General features: G+C 32.5%; 1 protein-coding gene across 6 annotated transcripts in view; it reads right to left on the bottom strand.

Annotated features, from left to right (window-relative positions):
* Nucleotides 1–17,008, bottom strand: part of LOC117179413 (venom dipeptidyl peptidase 4) — a 794,327-nt gene that overhangs the window by 600,026 nt on the left and 177,293 nt on the right. For 2 of the 6 annotated variants that reach the window (XM_033371179.1, XM_033371178.1), the window contains exon 1: nt 2,318–2,657. The exons of the other annotated variants lie outside the window; for them this stretch is intronic. The gene's annotated coding sequence lies outside the window, so the exon portion shown is untranslated. Of the gene's footprint in view, nt 1–2,317; nt 2,658–17,008 lie in introns of those variants that run through there. 6 annotated transcript variants of the gene reach the window in all.

Genomic DNA, 17,008 nt, shown 5'->3' with positions numbered 1-17,008 from the left:
CACGCAAAATAAATTTTCTGCCAGCCGAAAATGTAAAATTCCAACGTATTTCCATTAAATTCAAGATCCATTTCAGATACAACTAAAGTGAAGACAAATAACTGAAAATTAAATCAATGAAACAGAATATTGATGTATCTCCCTATATTCAAGTCTTTAATTTTAGTTATGCTACAAGGTGAGTCCCCTCCTACTTTTATTTTAGAGCCTTAAATTTGGAAATTCATTGTCACAGATGAAAATTTAATTCCTGCATGAAATCTACGTTAATGCATCAATGGCACAGAATAACTTTCTTGGTGTTCACTAACCTTAGTTTCTACACACACGTGGTCATTTGCTTTCTCCGATACCGGTCTATTTTGGTCCCGAGTTAAATTTACATTTTTAGTGTATCATTACATCCGTGCAACTAAAATAAGGATTCTAATTGGTTCCATAGTATTGTAAATAAAATTATTAATATGACTTTAGAACTGAAAATCTAGTATAATTCATAATATGCTAAAATTGCGATATAAGAATATATTAAAGATTCTTTATTTATTTTCTATGTGAAATAATCAGGCAATCAATTTTCTAGAAATATTTTGTGGAAAATGAGTCTTCTGACAAAAATCCTGTGTAGATAAATCCGTGGATGACAGCATTGCAACTAGGGGAACTCAATTCCAACCGGAATTCAGTATGTACCTTATCGGTTATTCAAGCTTATAGCGGTAGTAAACCCGGTAAAACTGTAGATATGACAGAAAGAAATACACTTCTCTTTCCGAAAATTATTCTCGGTCGAGTATAAAGACGAAAAAAAACTATTCAAAATTGTCTTGCAAATTTTCGCTGTTGCAACGAATTGACTGTTTTTGATAGATCAAATGCACTCGGAAGAGCGGAACATCACTGTATTCTATGACAGCTAGTTAACTGGTTATGTCAATCGGCTCACTGCTTTTGTAAGCTGAGCTATAAATTCAAATTTAACCTCGTAGGTTGAGTTAGCATCAAGGAGATTTGAATACATAATACCGATTTGAAAAATTATGTTTACCTGATCACTCTTTCAAAAAACTTTGCAGCTGAGAAGAAAAAATGTAATCTATCACCTCTACTTCCGTTCTAACTGTTAACCTCGGGAATCTGTTGCAAGTGATGATAAAATATCAAGTAGTAATCTAATGAAAAATATTAAGTAATCACAGAACCTGTATAATGAGTTTAATTAAGGAAATCTAAGTTTCATCTTGAATAAAAAATTTTAATTATAGTATCGGTAAATCGTGATAACTAAGATAGTGCCTTGGTATTAATTGACAAAGTTTTTATCTTAAAAGTTCAATTTAATTGCGAAGTTTCTTTGACGAAGTGGCTAATGCGAATTCCAATAACCAAGAAATTGGGTGCAAGATTAATTAAAATTGGTTCATTTATTTCACACTAAATCTCAAAGTAGATATGAAGACATAATAATGACAATTCTTAACTGGATAAGGTTCAGATGAGATTGACACTTTGTCACATTTAAAATAACGTATTGCAGGTGCCAGTTTGGAATGATCCTTATCCAGTTGTCGTTCTAATGTCAACTTCTGATTATTATCCTACTTTAAAAAAGGTTAAGTTAAAATAAATCATCCTGTATCCAAACGATAATGAAACGGTTTGTGTATACTAGATCATCAAAACTATTAATTGTCTCACTTGTGAATCCTCATCTCTTCATCTTCATATCCATTTTCATATGAAAACACAGATTGACAACTGGATAAGGATCATATGAAGTTGACACCTCGAATAAGTAATTTGTAATGTAATACAGTGCTAATCTCATATGGTCCTTATCCAGTTTCATGCTCATGTCTTCATATGATGTAAATTTCAGATCGTAATTATATTGAACAAGAGATTCATTTATAAAACGTCAAATTATGAAAATGAACCGGGTGATGTAATCTTGATCATCCAAATTATTAATTGCCTCATTTGTAAATCTACATATTTTCATTTATATATCCATCTATATATAAGGACATAAGACTGACAACTGTATGAGGAAAATTTGAAGTGGGCACCACGAATACGTTATTTGAAACTTTAAAAGTGCTAATCTCATATGATCCTTATCCAGTTGTCATTTCCATATCTTCATATGATGGCAACTTTTGATCGCAATGATACTTTGGAAAAGAGTCAGTTATAAAAAATGGTCCCATATTTAAACGATAATGAAGCAGTTCATGTGATCTTGATCATTAAAATTATTGATTCTTTCATTTGTGAATCTCCATCTCATCAGAACATCAAAGGTAAACCTACTAACCAGCTTCAAAGATCTTTCCCAGGATTTATATCCTTGTCTCGCGAACCTCTTTTAAACCTTCTAAACCGTTTTTCGCACGGTGTCATAGACCACAAGCCACATGAGAAATGAAACGAGAACTTAGGACTCACAATTTAATATCTCAATTCGAGGAGGAGATTCTCAATGGGAAGTGTAGGGGATGATAAAGGAGCGTTGCAGGGAGCGAGGTCCCCTATGGACAAAGGAGTACCGTTGGGGGATTTTTGATCATGGACCACTCACAAAATGCTGCACGGTATTTGATTTTAAAAAATCAGCGCGAGAAGCGACTGCTTCGACAAGCGGCGCTGAACTAAACTCGAATAGGTAGAGGCGGTTCGCTTGGAGCCGAGTGAAATACACGATCTGAGCGCAGATCCAAGCAGGACCAACAACCGCGAGAGATAGTGGGGGAATAAACTCGAACCTTGTATACCTGTTGAATGCCTGCCACTGCGTCGGACGTGGATATCCATTGCCATATAGAGTATAGACTATAGAGAATAGGAAAGAGGATGTGGGAGGGAGAGGGAGAATTTAAGGATCAGTAAGGAAGAGGGAGAACGATCGGGGATACTATAAGCATAAGGAAAGGGTCCACATCAGTATAGACTATAGAGCAAACAATCACGGCTGAACTCGGAAGATCGGTCGACCCCTAAGTATCGATGACCCAAAAACTATGACCCTGTCAATGCACCCCAGTAACCTTTATCACTACCTTAGTCTTTATCAATTCAATTAACGTGCTGCAGTTAATCAAAGTCTGAAGTAACTACACAATTTGTAATTGCTGATAAAGGATACTCTGATTTTGAGACAATAATATTTTTATTGAGGGATTTTGTAAAGTAAAGTAAGTTTTTTTAAAGGTCAATAAGTGACATTTTTATGAAAAATTAGTTTTTTGTATCGTTGTATTCGTGAGAGATAGCTCAGTCTAGCTATGTTAATATAAATTATTAATTATTACTATATATTGCAAGAAACGATTGTTTATAAATGAGGAAAGTCGAAAAAGTTAAAAAAGACAATATAAAAAGATAGGCAAAGCATTTTGCGTGTCCTAGAATGTGTGCGAGACACGTAATACGTGATCAGCATACAAATAGAAAAGAACCTAAGAACTTTGTGGCTTTTTTGCCACGGAAAAGTGACCGAGCGCGGAGCGAATTTACAAACAAAAAGAATTGCTTGCATTTAGGCAAGTTTTAGACTTGTGAAATAGCTCGGATTTTGATCGAAAATCCAAGGAATTTAAGTCCCGGCTAGATTCGTCTATACACTAGCGACAATCTTGCGGGATAGCCGCTGAATACACAGTGTCCTTTACATACGTTTTGTTGTATTTTGAGGCTGGGCTCGAGCTCTTCAACAAAGGCATCGTCCGCAAGTGACTTTGTGTTCTTTTTGCCTTGTATTTTTTACTTTCCGTATCTTTTTAGTTTGTACGGTAGAATATGTGAGCGTATACTTATTACTCAAATAATTTGAAAAATAATTGCAATTATTTTTTAATATATAATATACGCAGAGATTATTTGCAAGAATAATACAGCACTCTTAAATAGTCATTCAAAAAACGTTATGGAATTTCTGAATACATATTCGAAAATGAAAATCAGTGCCAAGGTGGATACCGTTAACAAACTGATTCCCGGTTTCTTCCACGGTTTATCTGCTGTGATTGAAATTTTATGACTCAAGCCTGCAAAACTGATCAAATTATAATCGCAAGTATTAAAAAATTAAAATAGAGCATCTTATATAGAACAATTCCTAATTTGAGACGTTCAAGATAGAAAAATAAATTTACAAATGTCAAGCTTTTTAAATTCAAACGTTAAAAAATATTGTAGTACATCAAATGCAGACCTTTCAAGTTAACTAGATTTCATTTGAAGACCTTTAAAATTAAATAGTCTTTAAGTAGACACATTTTTTATTCCACTATTGCCGAATTTATGCTCTAAAATTGAATAATTATGAACTTACAGAATCCTAAAAATTAAATAAACAATGTAAGTAAATAATTTGATGATTAGAATTGCACAATAAGAAATTGGAAGCATTCCAGATCCGTAGTATATCCAGATACGGTATTTTGTGCCGTATTTTATATTTTTAGTACGGACTTTTTTGCCGTATTTTAATGTTGTCATCTGGCATTTTTTGCCAGTAAGGATTGCTTTAAAAATAGAATTAAAAACTTCATTTGTTAACGTCTCGTAATCTATTATATATCTCGAAGCATTTTTCAGCTCTCCCTTCAAAAAATACTTGTTAGTATCTGGTCACAGAAGAGTGATTGTTCATATCTCGAAACCTTTTCAAGCTCGCCTTTAAAAAAAGTAGGTCAGTTACTGGTCACAGAAGAGTCAACGGTCACATCTAGAACCATTTTTTCGAGGCTCATAATATGAAATAAAAATGAGAAATCGGGATGTTCAGGATTCGGGATTCGAATCTGAAGTGCTGCCATCTGCTAGACAAATCGCAAATGATTGATAAAGTGTATTATTATAGAAATAGTGAAATGATGAGCAATGTTTTAGTGTGATTTTAGTGCGTACACTGAGAAAAATAGCCCCTTGTTCTCATGACTAAATAAAATGTAGTTGAGAAAAAAAGAGCTGTGAGCACAAGAAAATCTGGTTACTTTAACTACTATCGATGACAAAATCATTGGCATCTGCATTTGAAGCTTAACAACTCAGCCAAAAAAAATATAAACAGAATAAAAAATGTGAAAGAAAGTAAGGATTTTCGGGTACATTTAAGAACAGTCAAGTTTAGAGCATTATTTCTTATACAAGGGGCAATGGAAAAAAATTGAAAAAATTCGTGAGTATGAGGAAAACTCTTGTGAACTAATTGCAGTTGAGAAGTTTCAGAAATAATAAAAAATGTTGCTTAAAAGTACAAAAGTGTACAACTATTTTATCTTCATTTCTAACGAAGATATTAAGGTAGTTGTGCCGAAATGGGACCCTACTTACGGATTGTCTAAAATTTTCAGAATATGTAGAAAAGATTGTTATCTAACGATCCATACCCTATTCAGCTGATTCGACCGTTTCAAAAGTCAAATAAGATCAATTATGTTTAGTACTTTTGGCATGGGTCTCCCATAGCTATCATGGGCAATCACCACATTACAAAGTCTATTATGGAAACGAAGGTTACTATTGAGCTTAAAAACTACAGATATAAAGAAAAATATCGTGCGGATTATATTTTAAACAATACCAATTTTTGACCGTTTAGTATAAAAGATATAATGTTGTAAAGAATAGTGTTTCTGTTTCACGCGTGGCACATAGTGGGGGTAGACAGTGACGATGTGGCAACACTGTCACTCAGTATTTCATAGCTGATTATATACATTATGAACTGTGTTTAGACCACAGTTCCATAGAGGCATAGAGAATAATTCTCTAAAACTGTCAACGCCATCAACACAATTTTTTCCGAGAATGAAAATGTGACGTTGTCACTATCGTTTCCTTACGAACTGTTACTGTGAATGTGTATATTCGTATATAGGATGCTTCTATGGGAGTGTACAAACTAAATTAAAATTTTTCACCAATGGTTAGGAGAGAACCTGTCATTTCTTGCATCTATCTGAGCGTAATTTTTTGAATGTTATTATCGTTTGACAACTACCTTAAAGCGATTCAAACTCCAAACTGTAACGAATAGGCTCTGTAGATATTTTCAATCACCCGGAAGGATGTGAGTCTTATTTTTGATGAAGATCGCGATATTTTTAGACTTTTTGTTGTTGTTGGAAAACAAGTGTCAGAAAGCATGGGGGGTCGAAGAAAGGCACAAGCGGTAGAAAGTGCAAAAACGCCCCCCCCCCTACCCTGTTTTCTGGCACTCGTTTTCCAATAAAAAATATCTCTAAAAATATCCCGATTTTCACAAAAAATAAGATTATTACATCCTCCCGGATGATTGAAAATAATTACAGAGCCTATTCGTTACAGTTTGCAGTTCGAATCGCGTTAATATCTTTATTAGAACTGAAGATAATATAGTTGCACATTGTTGTACTTTTAAGCAAAAATGTGTATTACTTCTGAAATTTCTCAACTGCAATTGATTCACAACAGTTTTCCTCATACTCATGAATTTCTTCAAAATTTTCCCATGCCCCTTGTACAAGAAACAATGCTCTAAACTTGACTGTTCTTAAATGTACCCGAAAATCCGGACTTTTTTTTACATTTTTTAGTCAGCTAAGCACAAACCTTTTTTTACATAAACGTCTTCAAGCTCAATTACATAGAGTACTTTTAGCTCTCATGTGACTATTTTTTTTTTATTGTGCTAGCATTTTTTTGCTGAGTTTTCAAGCTTTAAAGGCAGATTCCTATCATATTCTCGCCGATAGTAGAATTTTCGTTAATATGACGTGATTATTAGACACGTGTCTCATATTTTGAGTTTTTGGTTTCATTAAAAAGTAGACGTAAATAAAAGTATCCTTAACTTTATGACCGCATTGTAGGTCCAGGGGACTCGACGTTCCAATATGTAGTGGCAGGTAAGAATATTTAAAATCGAGTTTGAATGTGCATTTTTATTCCTTTCAATACTCTTTATAATACTGCTATTTACAATGTTTTCTGGATTGCCTCGTGAATCGATCGGTGATCGACATTCTAACCACAACATAGAGAAACATTTTATGATTTTTGGGGAAAAGCCAAAAAAATGTAGAATTACATAGAATGACATCATTTATCTTCTTCAAAATTACTGTGTTTAATAGATTTTGGAATTACACTTTTAAAATGCCTTGGATTAATTTGTTCTTCTTTTTGATTATTTTTAATAATAATCGTACATTTAATACAAGAATTTTAACTTTTCAATTTTCCAATGATATTTTTGATAGTGATTATTAAAGTTTCATTGTGATTTATTCTAATTATACCTAAAGAAGTATTTTTTTAAGAAAAAAGTTATTTTTCACTAATTGAATCAGCAAAGTATAGTACTTAAGAGATTCGTCGATGCAGCATTCGAAATCTGGTCATTGTAAACATGCAACCTAGTCGCAACAATCAATGCATAGTTTCTGGGAGTACATTTTTTCATTTCAATGGTCACTTTTCGTAGGTGCCGTGACGGGTAAACCATTTCTCGATGCAACTACAAAAAGTAGTTAAGGACATTTTTAACCATGCACAATCACGTTCCCAGTACCAGAAATTTCTCTCAGTGTAACGTTCTTGATTATATGACACTTCGCGTGTATTTATAACTTGATATTCCCCATTTAATGATAAAATAGTAAAATATTGTACTATTTTTGCAAAGTAGCAAAAAATATTTTGGGAACAGAAAGTTCTTTATTGACACAAAAATTTGCCGAACTGGAAACTTTAAATACGACCAAATTTTCCGGAGCTCTGCATTCAAACTCAAAAATATTATAATTTAAAATTAAAGGATTTTAACACCTTAAAAAGAAAGCAGTATCTATAAATCTATATGAACCGAAACATCCAGCTATCTGTACTTAAATTTCGGTACAAATAGTCCCTTTTTCAGGTCACACTATTCATATCGAAAAATGCGACTTGCATGCGCAAAGCCCAGAATAAATTCTAAAATTGTCTGCTTAGCTTACATTTTTAAGTAATTTGTATAATATATAATATTTAAAATTGAATATACAGTGAAACTCTTGTATAGCGCCGACTTTAGGGCTGACGGTGGCTGGGAACTAACTCATTATAGCCCAATCCGCTTTTTTTTGTTTACACCTGAATGCGCGTCTGATTGAAAACCGCAGACCCCGCGCACCCCGCGCAACCCCTTGAGACACGTACCAGCGGCGCGGCATCAATTCTGGGAAGGGCTATAGAAGGGAGGGCTATTGAAAGGTTTCACTGTACTTGAATATACTTTATATATGGGTACTTCAATTCCGAAAATCCGAAAAAAGGCGAAGATCGAAAATTGATGAGAACCATAACACGAGTTGATGACAAAACAACACTCACGTCGCCATATTGAAAAACTGAACAACGCTACCATGCAAAAAACTCATATCAGGGCTACCAACTGTTAATTAGCAAATATATTTTGGGAAAAACTGCTTAAGAAAACTGCATTTTTTGTCAACAATGTTTGTATATTTTTTAAAATATTCTGCGAAACGTGGAATAATATTCACTAATTAATTTCTACATTAATTACTAGTGTTTAAACTAAATAACAGAATCTGGTTCCTTTGTTCACCAGATTCTGTTTTTTGTCCGGTCTGATCATTTCTCCCATCAATCTAGTCGACTAGAGTCTAGACTCTAGAGGGAGAAGATACTGGGCCCGACTCTGGCCTCTGTCACACAAGTCAGACGTTGCTACTAGGGTAGTAATAGGAGAAATTTTCATCAACAAGAGCAGTAAATATCAATTCATTTTATTCAAGAATTTTACAGTACAGTTTAAAATTAATTATTTACTATAAGATTTCTTGTTAATATTTAATTAAAATTAAAATTATTTTCTGAAAGGGCGCTATTGTCGTAGCCAGCTAATAGGCTCTACGATTCTATCTCACATGATAGAAAGAGAGTTCCGATCGACTTCAGGTATCGAAGTCCCAACCTCTAACTTTCAAGTATTGAAGTGAGAGTATACAAAACTTTTTTTTTCGTGCAGTTAATTAAATATTTGTAAAAGTGAGCGATTTTCTGTGAAACAACTACTTCGTATGTCTGGTCCTGAAACTACGTCAAATGCATTGTGCGATTGCACAGTAGGGGGTACTTCTCACTTGAAGTTTTAAAGGGCCGTGTTCTGATAAAATAGTCATGTGTTTTTAAGTACTGCTGTCTTTGAATGGTTTAAGCAGACTAAGGACAGAGGCCATTTAGTATCTGGATCGATTATTCAAGAGAAAGCTCATTCTTTTAAACGAGAAGCTCAATGGCCCGCAAACGTTTAAAGTACGTCAGCAGGAAAAACTAATTTATTTTAACGTGTAACAGCAAATTGTCTTTCTCATTTCTGTTAAATATTTACTTTACCCTTCTCTCCGTATTACAAAAACTACTTTCCAACTATTTTTTGCCACGCAGTAAAATCCACCGGAACCGGTTCAAACGCCTCGACTGATAGCCTTAATTTTATGTTACCGGCGAGTAAAAATGCTTCGACTTAAGTTCGACTTGGTTATGTCTTGACTTCGTCTCCAAGACATCGATGTCTGGCTGCGTCTCAAAACTGAGTCGAGACATAGGCCTTCGTCTTACTTTTATGACCACGACAGGTAAAACGGCGTGTACTTGTCTTAAGTCGAGCCTTGTCTTGGCTAAGACGACGTTTACTTGGCTCAAAACGAGCCTTGTCTTAGCTGAGATTATCGAGCCTTTTTTGGCTCATAAATGAGGTTAAAATTGATGAATGAAAAATTTGTAATTATTAAATTAGTTATTTTTAATTTAAAAATTCAGGATCGGTGGGTCTGAACAAGTATAACCCTTAAAAACTTTCTTCAAAAAAAGAAAAATTTTAACTTTCTAGAAGGATCTCCTAAGCCGTTAGAAATACGTGAAAACAAACAACATTTTCGGTATCATCGTCAAACAAGTATAATACAAATGGCAATCCGTAAATAAGTTGATTTAATATATATATATATATTGTTTAAAAATATACAAAATTGTTTAACCATTAACAAAGATTAGCTTTTATGACTGTTAGAATTACCCCTTTTGTTAGAGTAGGTATACGCTCGAAGTTATAAACCGCACAGCATGTCTTGATTTGGGGCAATTCAAGTCGAACTCAAGTCGAAGCATTTTTATTTGGGGGGCCGTCAGTCCCAAAATTGTTAATTTGAACGTTCTGAACTTCAAGCACATGAAATAATACATATTTTTAAAAGTCTTTTTCGTCTCATTTTAAAGGCAAGTCATCATAGTATTTTTCTGAATTATTAAAATTTAAAGAAAAATCATAGATTATGCTCTAGGGCCGACCTTAGTATAGAAAAGGAGCTTTCAAACATTGTTTAAGTACCGACAAAAATGAAAATAAGATAATTACCTATCATAGATAAGTTAATTTTGGCAATACTTGTAAAGAAATTGCTTTGAACTTTTAAAAATCATTTGGGTGGTATAATCTTTATGTGACATTTTGCGGTTTTTGAGCACCAAGTTCGACACTTGAATAGAATCTTGCGAAAAAATTATAAAAATGTTTTAACACTTTAATAAAATGCTATTCAGACTTTCCTTTAAAATCAACCAAAGAACTTGAAATTTTTAAAATTATTTTTAGAGTGTTTCCAGGTTTTCAAAAACATCAAACTCTGAAGTGTTTTTCTTTACACTTTACCTGACACTTTGGCTTAATAGGTACAGAATTTTATTATCTTTCTAGCGATTATGAGGAAAAACAAACACGTTATTAATATTATAAAAATTAACGTACTTTACCACCTGTTCTAGAAAAGGGCGTGGAGATAATTTCCATCGCTATTCTGTATCGTTCAAACTAAAAAGATATACATAAGTGACATTTTGTGACAATAAAAAAGATGGGAAAGATCAAATTCCGCTGAATACACAGAGTCCAATACATATGTTTTACTGTTGTATTTCGAAACCGTGCTCGAGCTCATCGACAAAGCCGTTGACATCGTCCGCAAGTGACTTTGTATTCCTTTTGCCTTGTACTTCCGTTTAAAAATGGACTGTTTACTGTAAAATATGAAATAGCACATTATTTTTACCCAAATACTGTATTTATAGATAAATTAACATTTAATTGATCGTAGAGTTCTTTGGGTAAACATATTTTCTAGATTTTCCCAGTACAACTTAGATTGGACTTGTGTATCTTTTTAGTTTGTACAAAAGTTAGCTGTCTATTATGAAATTCCATGTAACAAGATTAACTAACCACACAAATCAATATTCGTAGAAAAACTGATGACTTTTTCAAGCCCCGGAGGCTGGAATTGCAACATTGTCATATCGATATGGACCCTATGCCATAATTTAGTGCTACTTTAGAGCGAATTTATGTTGCAGAAAAAAGAGTTAGTGCCCGGTAACTTTGGTCAAAAACATGTATAGCTAATTTCAGCTAAAGTTACAACGCCGGTATGCGAAATTCGAAAACCATTAGTGATAGGAAACTAGGGATCTATCAATGGTATAAAATTCTCTTAGTATAAACAAGTAGTAATGGTGGCTTCAGCTAACTCAGTATGAGAAACTGGAAAACAATTAGTGATTAAACAAAGTACTAGTCATTTGAATGTTGAAAACTTGAAGCTCGTATTAATTTTCCTAATGAAAACATTAATCAATATTAAGATATTTTCCATAGAAGTCCTAGATATTACGCAATTATTTGAGCGCAGGTCGATGTTATTTACAAAGACTGAGACGATAACAGAGGTCAAACGACTCACCGCCGTTACCAAGGAAAAATGGAATAAGCCACATTTTTTTACTTTTTTGTTCTTTATAATTTTACGTGAAAAAAATTTTTTTTGCTCTGTAAACAAAACGTGATAACCCTCGTAATAAAAAAGGTTTTAGAAAGTGTAAAAATAATTTGAAACAACGTAAAATGGACTCAGAATTAACTTTAAATTATTTAATCACTTAATACATATATATGTTATTTGTATGTTAATTACTTATATATGTTTCACTTTGTGGCGTTTTTTATCACATGCAATATTGGCCTAAGTATACCTAAAGAAAGATATTATTGTAAAAAGGGAGAAAATACGTCTTTAGGAAAAACTAGGAGACCCCCAAGATGATATAGGAGCTGCTTGGATCAACGTCGGTGCTAAGTCGAGCAGCCTTTTTTTGTAAAGAAAACTCTAGAGATAAACCGATTTTTCTCTTGATATAAACAGGAAGTCGGCATTAATAGTCCCTGTGGTACGACCCTTCTCACTAGTTCCGGCGGCAATGGGGTAGCCGGTGGTTCATTTTATTTTGATTTGTGTCGCACACTGCAAAACGACATAACACCCTCGGCACCCATTAACGTGACTTCCTATACAGGAGCACGCCTGCAAAGTACTCCTGCACAGTGCACACTCCTGCTAGGTGAGCGAATTCCCATCGTATCTGAAATATTCTGCGAAGCGATCTGTGCAGATTCCCCTGAGTTTCTTTTTTTTTTTCATTTTTTTATTTTTCCGTTGACTTTGATTACTCAACCATCGAAAAAGCTACTTTCCATTTCTACAGTTTGATTCCTTAATCACCGTAGGAACTGGTGAATTGACTGGTCGGGACTTTTCATCACATAGTCCATGTATGTGGTTTGCTGACTTTGCACTTCATCCATTTTCTACATATCCATCTCATGCTTCAATCCTTCAGATGTAATTTTCTAGTTTCTCTCATTTTTGTTTTTGCGTTTGTAGGGTAAACAGAGTTTGCAAAGGATTTTATTGGACGAGAGAGGTATACGCGAATATAGAGAAATGAAAACTAACACATCGAATAGATAATAATTTGTAATGTGATCACCTTTTACAAAGGGTCACCACCCATACTTAAGATCTTAAGATTTCAAAAGAATACAAATAAGTGCAGGGAATTCAGTGTAAATTCGAAAATGTCAAGTGGCAGGTTGGCCGAAAAACTTTATTTTCAAAATTCCCTGATTTTTCTTAGCCAATTTTTAATTTTCAACAACACAATTGATTTTTCAACAAAAAGGAACATTATATAGAACAATACATGAATGTTTAACCGAAAACAGTTGCATTGACAGTCTAATTTTCAAGTTAAAAAGTTGAATGTTTGAGAAAACAGTTGATTTTTAAATCCCCAAAAGATAAATTTTTAACAAATAAGTTAAATTTTAATTTTTTAAATAAGATCCTATATAAACGGAATAAAAAATTTTTCTAATTAAATTTTTCAGTTCTCAAATTTATCCTCTTTGACAGTTATTTAAAGTTCTTATAAAAATTGTCTGATTTATCCCGGGAAAAAAATATTTGGTCCAGATTTTGTCTTGAATGTTTTCAAGACCATTTCGTGTTTTTGGAATAATTTTTTAGGATTTATGAAAATATGACAGGAAAGTATGGGGACCTTTTGAGAATTATCCAAGAAAGAATTTTCTGTATCAGACATATCGGGTTGACACCTCTAACACACCCTCACTAGTAGCTGAAAACTACCCTTAAAACAAAAACTGTCAATTCTTCATGAAATCCCCCTTAAATCCCCCCTTAAAATTGTTACTATTAGTGTAGTGGAATATTTAATAACATTGGTTTATTAATTTTTAATTGTTTAAACAAATTATATTTGTTTAAATAATTAAAAATTAATGAACCAATGATAGTCAATATTCCACTGGACCAATATTGATAATTTTAAGTAAAAAATACGAGAATACATTGTTCAAAAGGTCTATTTCATGAAGAATTGAAATTTTTTGTTTTCAGGGTAGTTTTCATGTACGCGTGGGGGTGTGTTAGGGGTGTCAAACCCATATGTCTGATAGATGAAATTTTTCGTTGAATAATTCTCTACAGGTCCCCATACTTTCCCTCACATTTTTCCAAATTCTAAAAAATTATTCTAAAAACTAAAAAAAGTGATTTTTCCCAATGCATTTTACATGAGAAGCTTCAAGTCCAAAACCGGCACCTGTTACAATAAAAAAATAAAAAATTAGAATTAAGGATGCTTTGAATGTTAATAATTCAGTTTAATTCAAAGTTTGCTTAATTTTTTTTATTATCATTTAATACTAAAAATTGACATAAAAATTGCCATAATTTTCGTCTTTTTGTTATTTTAATATATGACCTAATTACATTTTTTAAACCGCAACCATGAAAAATAATATAAACGAATGATATAAATTCACAGAACTATTATGTACTTCAATAATCTATATTTTTAAAAAGAATATGACGCTGTTTTTATTTTATTGTTAATAAACATATAAGTTTCCTTAGTTTCTTATTTAGTTTCCTTTAATTATTTCCTTTATTTCTTTATTTTGTATTTATTGAGAAAAATAAGTTGAAACTTTAAAATGTTCTCCACCAGTCATGTATACTTTCCATCTGGTCGATTAAGATTTTGTTTGCATTTACTTGTTTAACTGTTTGCATATTTAATTCCATTAAAAATTTTTGATTTTGCTAAAATAATTATTTTAAATTCCTTCCTTTAATAAAAAACTTGCTTTTTTAAATTTGTTCGTAAATAAATTTATTTTCTAATAATTTAAATATTTGATTAACTTTCAGTTTTTTTATAAAATTGTAAAGGCTTATGCATTATAAATTAATTACCTCATTAGCAAAAAAGGTTTTTTTAAAGAAAAATAACAACAATCATGCAAAAAACCCCACTTTTTTATTTGAAAAAGATATTAAAAATGTTTATTTCTTGCATAATTAAAAAAAATTAGGAAGGAATTTCATATTTGAATAAAATTATGAATCGAACCAAAAAATACATGATCTGGCACTTTTTTGTCAGACTTATTTTTTCAAAAATTGTATACTCCTTTTCAAAGATCTTGATTGAAAACCGAAGTTTAATTCCGCTCTATTGTATTATTCACAACTTTCTTCTAACTGCAATTCATAACACAGTAGACAATTAGATATAATGTAAAAATTACAATGAACATAACAAGTCAAAACTGTCATCTAGGTACTTGAAGTTAAAATGAATATTTATTTGTGGCAATATTAAAACTTCCATTTTAATATTGAGTTTATTAAATTAAAAAGGAAGATATGTTAAAATTATTTACGCCTAGCGTTATAATGCTTAAAGCTTCTTGTTACTCAAAAATCAATATATTCCAATCAAGATTTTTTTCTTACTTCTTAAATCTTGTAAACAAAAAACGAATGTTTTCATGTAATAAATAAGAGACAAAATTTTGTTATCAAATAATTTTTTTCAATGTGATGAGCCGTGATTATTTCTGCCGTCTTGGAGAAAAAATTTACTCTCTAAAGTTTGACGTAAGGGTCATTTTCGCGTTGCAGCGTATACATAAAGAAGACTCACGTCAAAACGAAGATAGTGAGTTTCTTCACGCAAACAGCAGATTTGGCTTAACCCATTTTTCCCTCTCGACTGATTGTTCACCTTGGCGCACGGGATATTTCCTAAATTAATTTTTTTACGTAAAAAAGTCGTCTCTACTAAAATGTAATATTTTTTTCTCGATGACTCAAATTGAACAAAAAGGTTTGAAAGTGTAAAATTAAAAATTTAAAGCAGTGAACAAATTCTGAATTTAATAATCAAATTCTAAACAATTAAAAATTTTTACATTGAAATTTTATTTGATTTTTAATATAAGAGTTTAATATCGTAAAATTGACAACTGTGAGCCTTCTAACTTGATTAGGCTTAAATCAATGGCCTCCAAAATCTGATAATACCCAAATACAAACATTTATAATTCTGCATTTCAATTTTCAATTCAAAACTTTCAAAATTAAATAATTTAAATTTCTCAGATTATACTTGAGGCATATTCAAAATTTTAAAAATATTAATGCTTGCATTTTTAATTTATCAACTCTATGAAAAATTTCTAATAATACAACCGTGGGGACTGGTCGAACTTGATTGGCCAATCAAGTCTTTTTTTAAAAATCCGGGAGAACGAAAAGCCAAATCGGATTGGTATTTTGTCCCTATTGATGTTATTAGGGTGTTTTAAGATTTCGATTGCTTCTCTATGTTTTCTTGGAAATTTGTTGTGTGATTTTGCAATGACTGTTGTTTCATCAAATAAAATGTTATGACCTGTTTCGATATGATGCTCAGCTAGTGCTGATTGCGTGAAGTGTTTTAGCCTGACTTTACTTCCATGTTCCTTCATACGTTGGCTTACCGCTCTCCCGGTTTCTCCAATATAGACTTTGTCACAAGAACAAGGGATTTTACATACTCCTGGATCACTGAAGGGTGCCTTTTTATCTTTAGGGTTATTTAGTAGTTGTCCTATTTTCGCAGGTGGTTTAAATATGGTTTGGATGTTATGTTTGTTGAGAATTCTTCCTATTTGTTCTGTGATACCTTGGATGTAGGGTAGAATGGTGGTCATTTTTCTCTCTCTTTCTTTCGTAGGTTGTGTTGACTTGCTTTTTTGAGTGTGTTTTCTTATTGATTTATCAATTTGTTTGTTTGTGTAATCGTTCTGTATTAGCATTTGTTTAACGTTTTGTAATTCCTTTTGTAAGTTATCTTTGTCTGTTATGGAGACAGCTCTGTATACAAGGGAGTTGATGGCCGATTGTTTTTGAGATGGGTGATGGTGGGAGGAGGCATGTAAGTATCTGTTTGTAGGCGTGGGTTTTCTTTAAACTTCATGTCCTAATGTGTTATCAGATTTTTTGTAAACTAATACGTCCAAGAAAGGCAATTTTCCGTTTTGTTCTATTTCCATGGTGAACTGGATATTAGGATGTAATTGATTGATAAAATCGAAAAACTTATTTAGTTCATCTCGTCCATGTCGCCAGATAACAAATGTGTCATCAACGTAACGGAGCCAGAATTCTGGTTTAAGTTTGGCTTGTTTAAAGATTTTAGTTTCTAGATGTTCCATAAAAACATTGGCTATTACAGGTGAGATAGGGGATCCCATTGCTGCCCCTGAGGT

The sequence above is a fragment of the Belonocnema kinseyi genome, chromosome 9, assembly GCF_010883055.1.
Source record: "Belonocnema kinseyi isolate 2016_QV_RU_SX_M_011 chromosome 9, B_treatae_v1, whole genome shotgun sequence".
NCBI lineage: Eukaryota > Metazoa > Arthropoda > Insecta > Hymenoptera > Cynipidae > Belonocnema > Belonocnema kinseyi.
The sequence above is the reverse complement of the archived record's forward strand: the minus strand, read 5'-3'. Positions and strand labels throughout refer to the sequence as shown.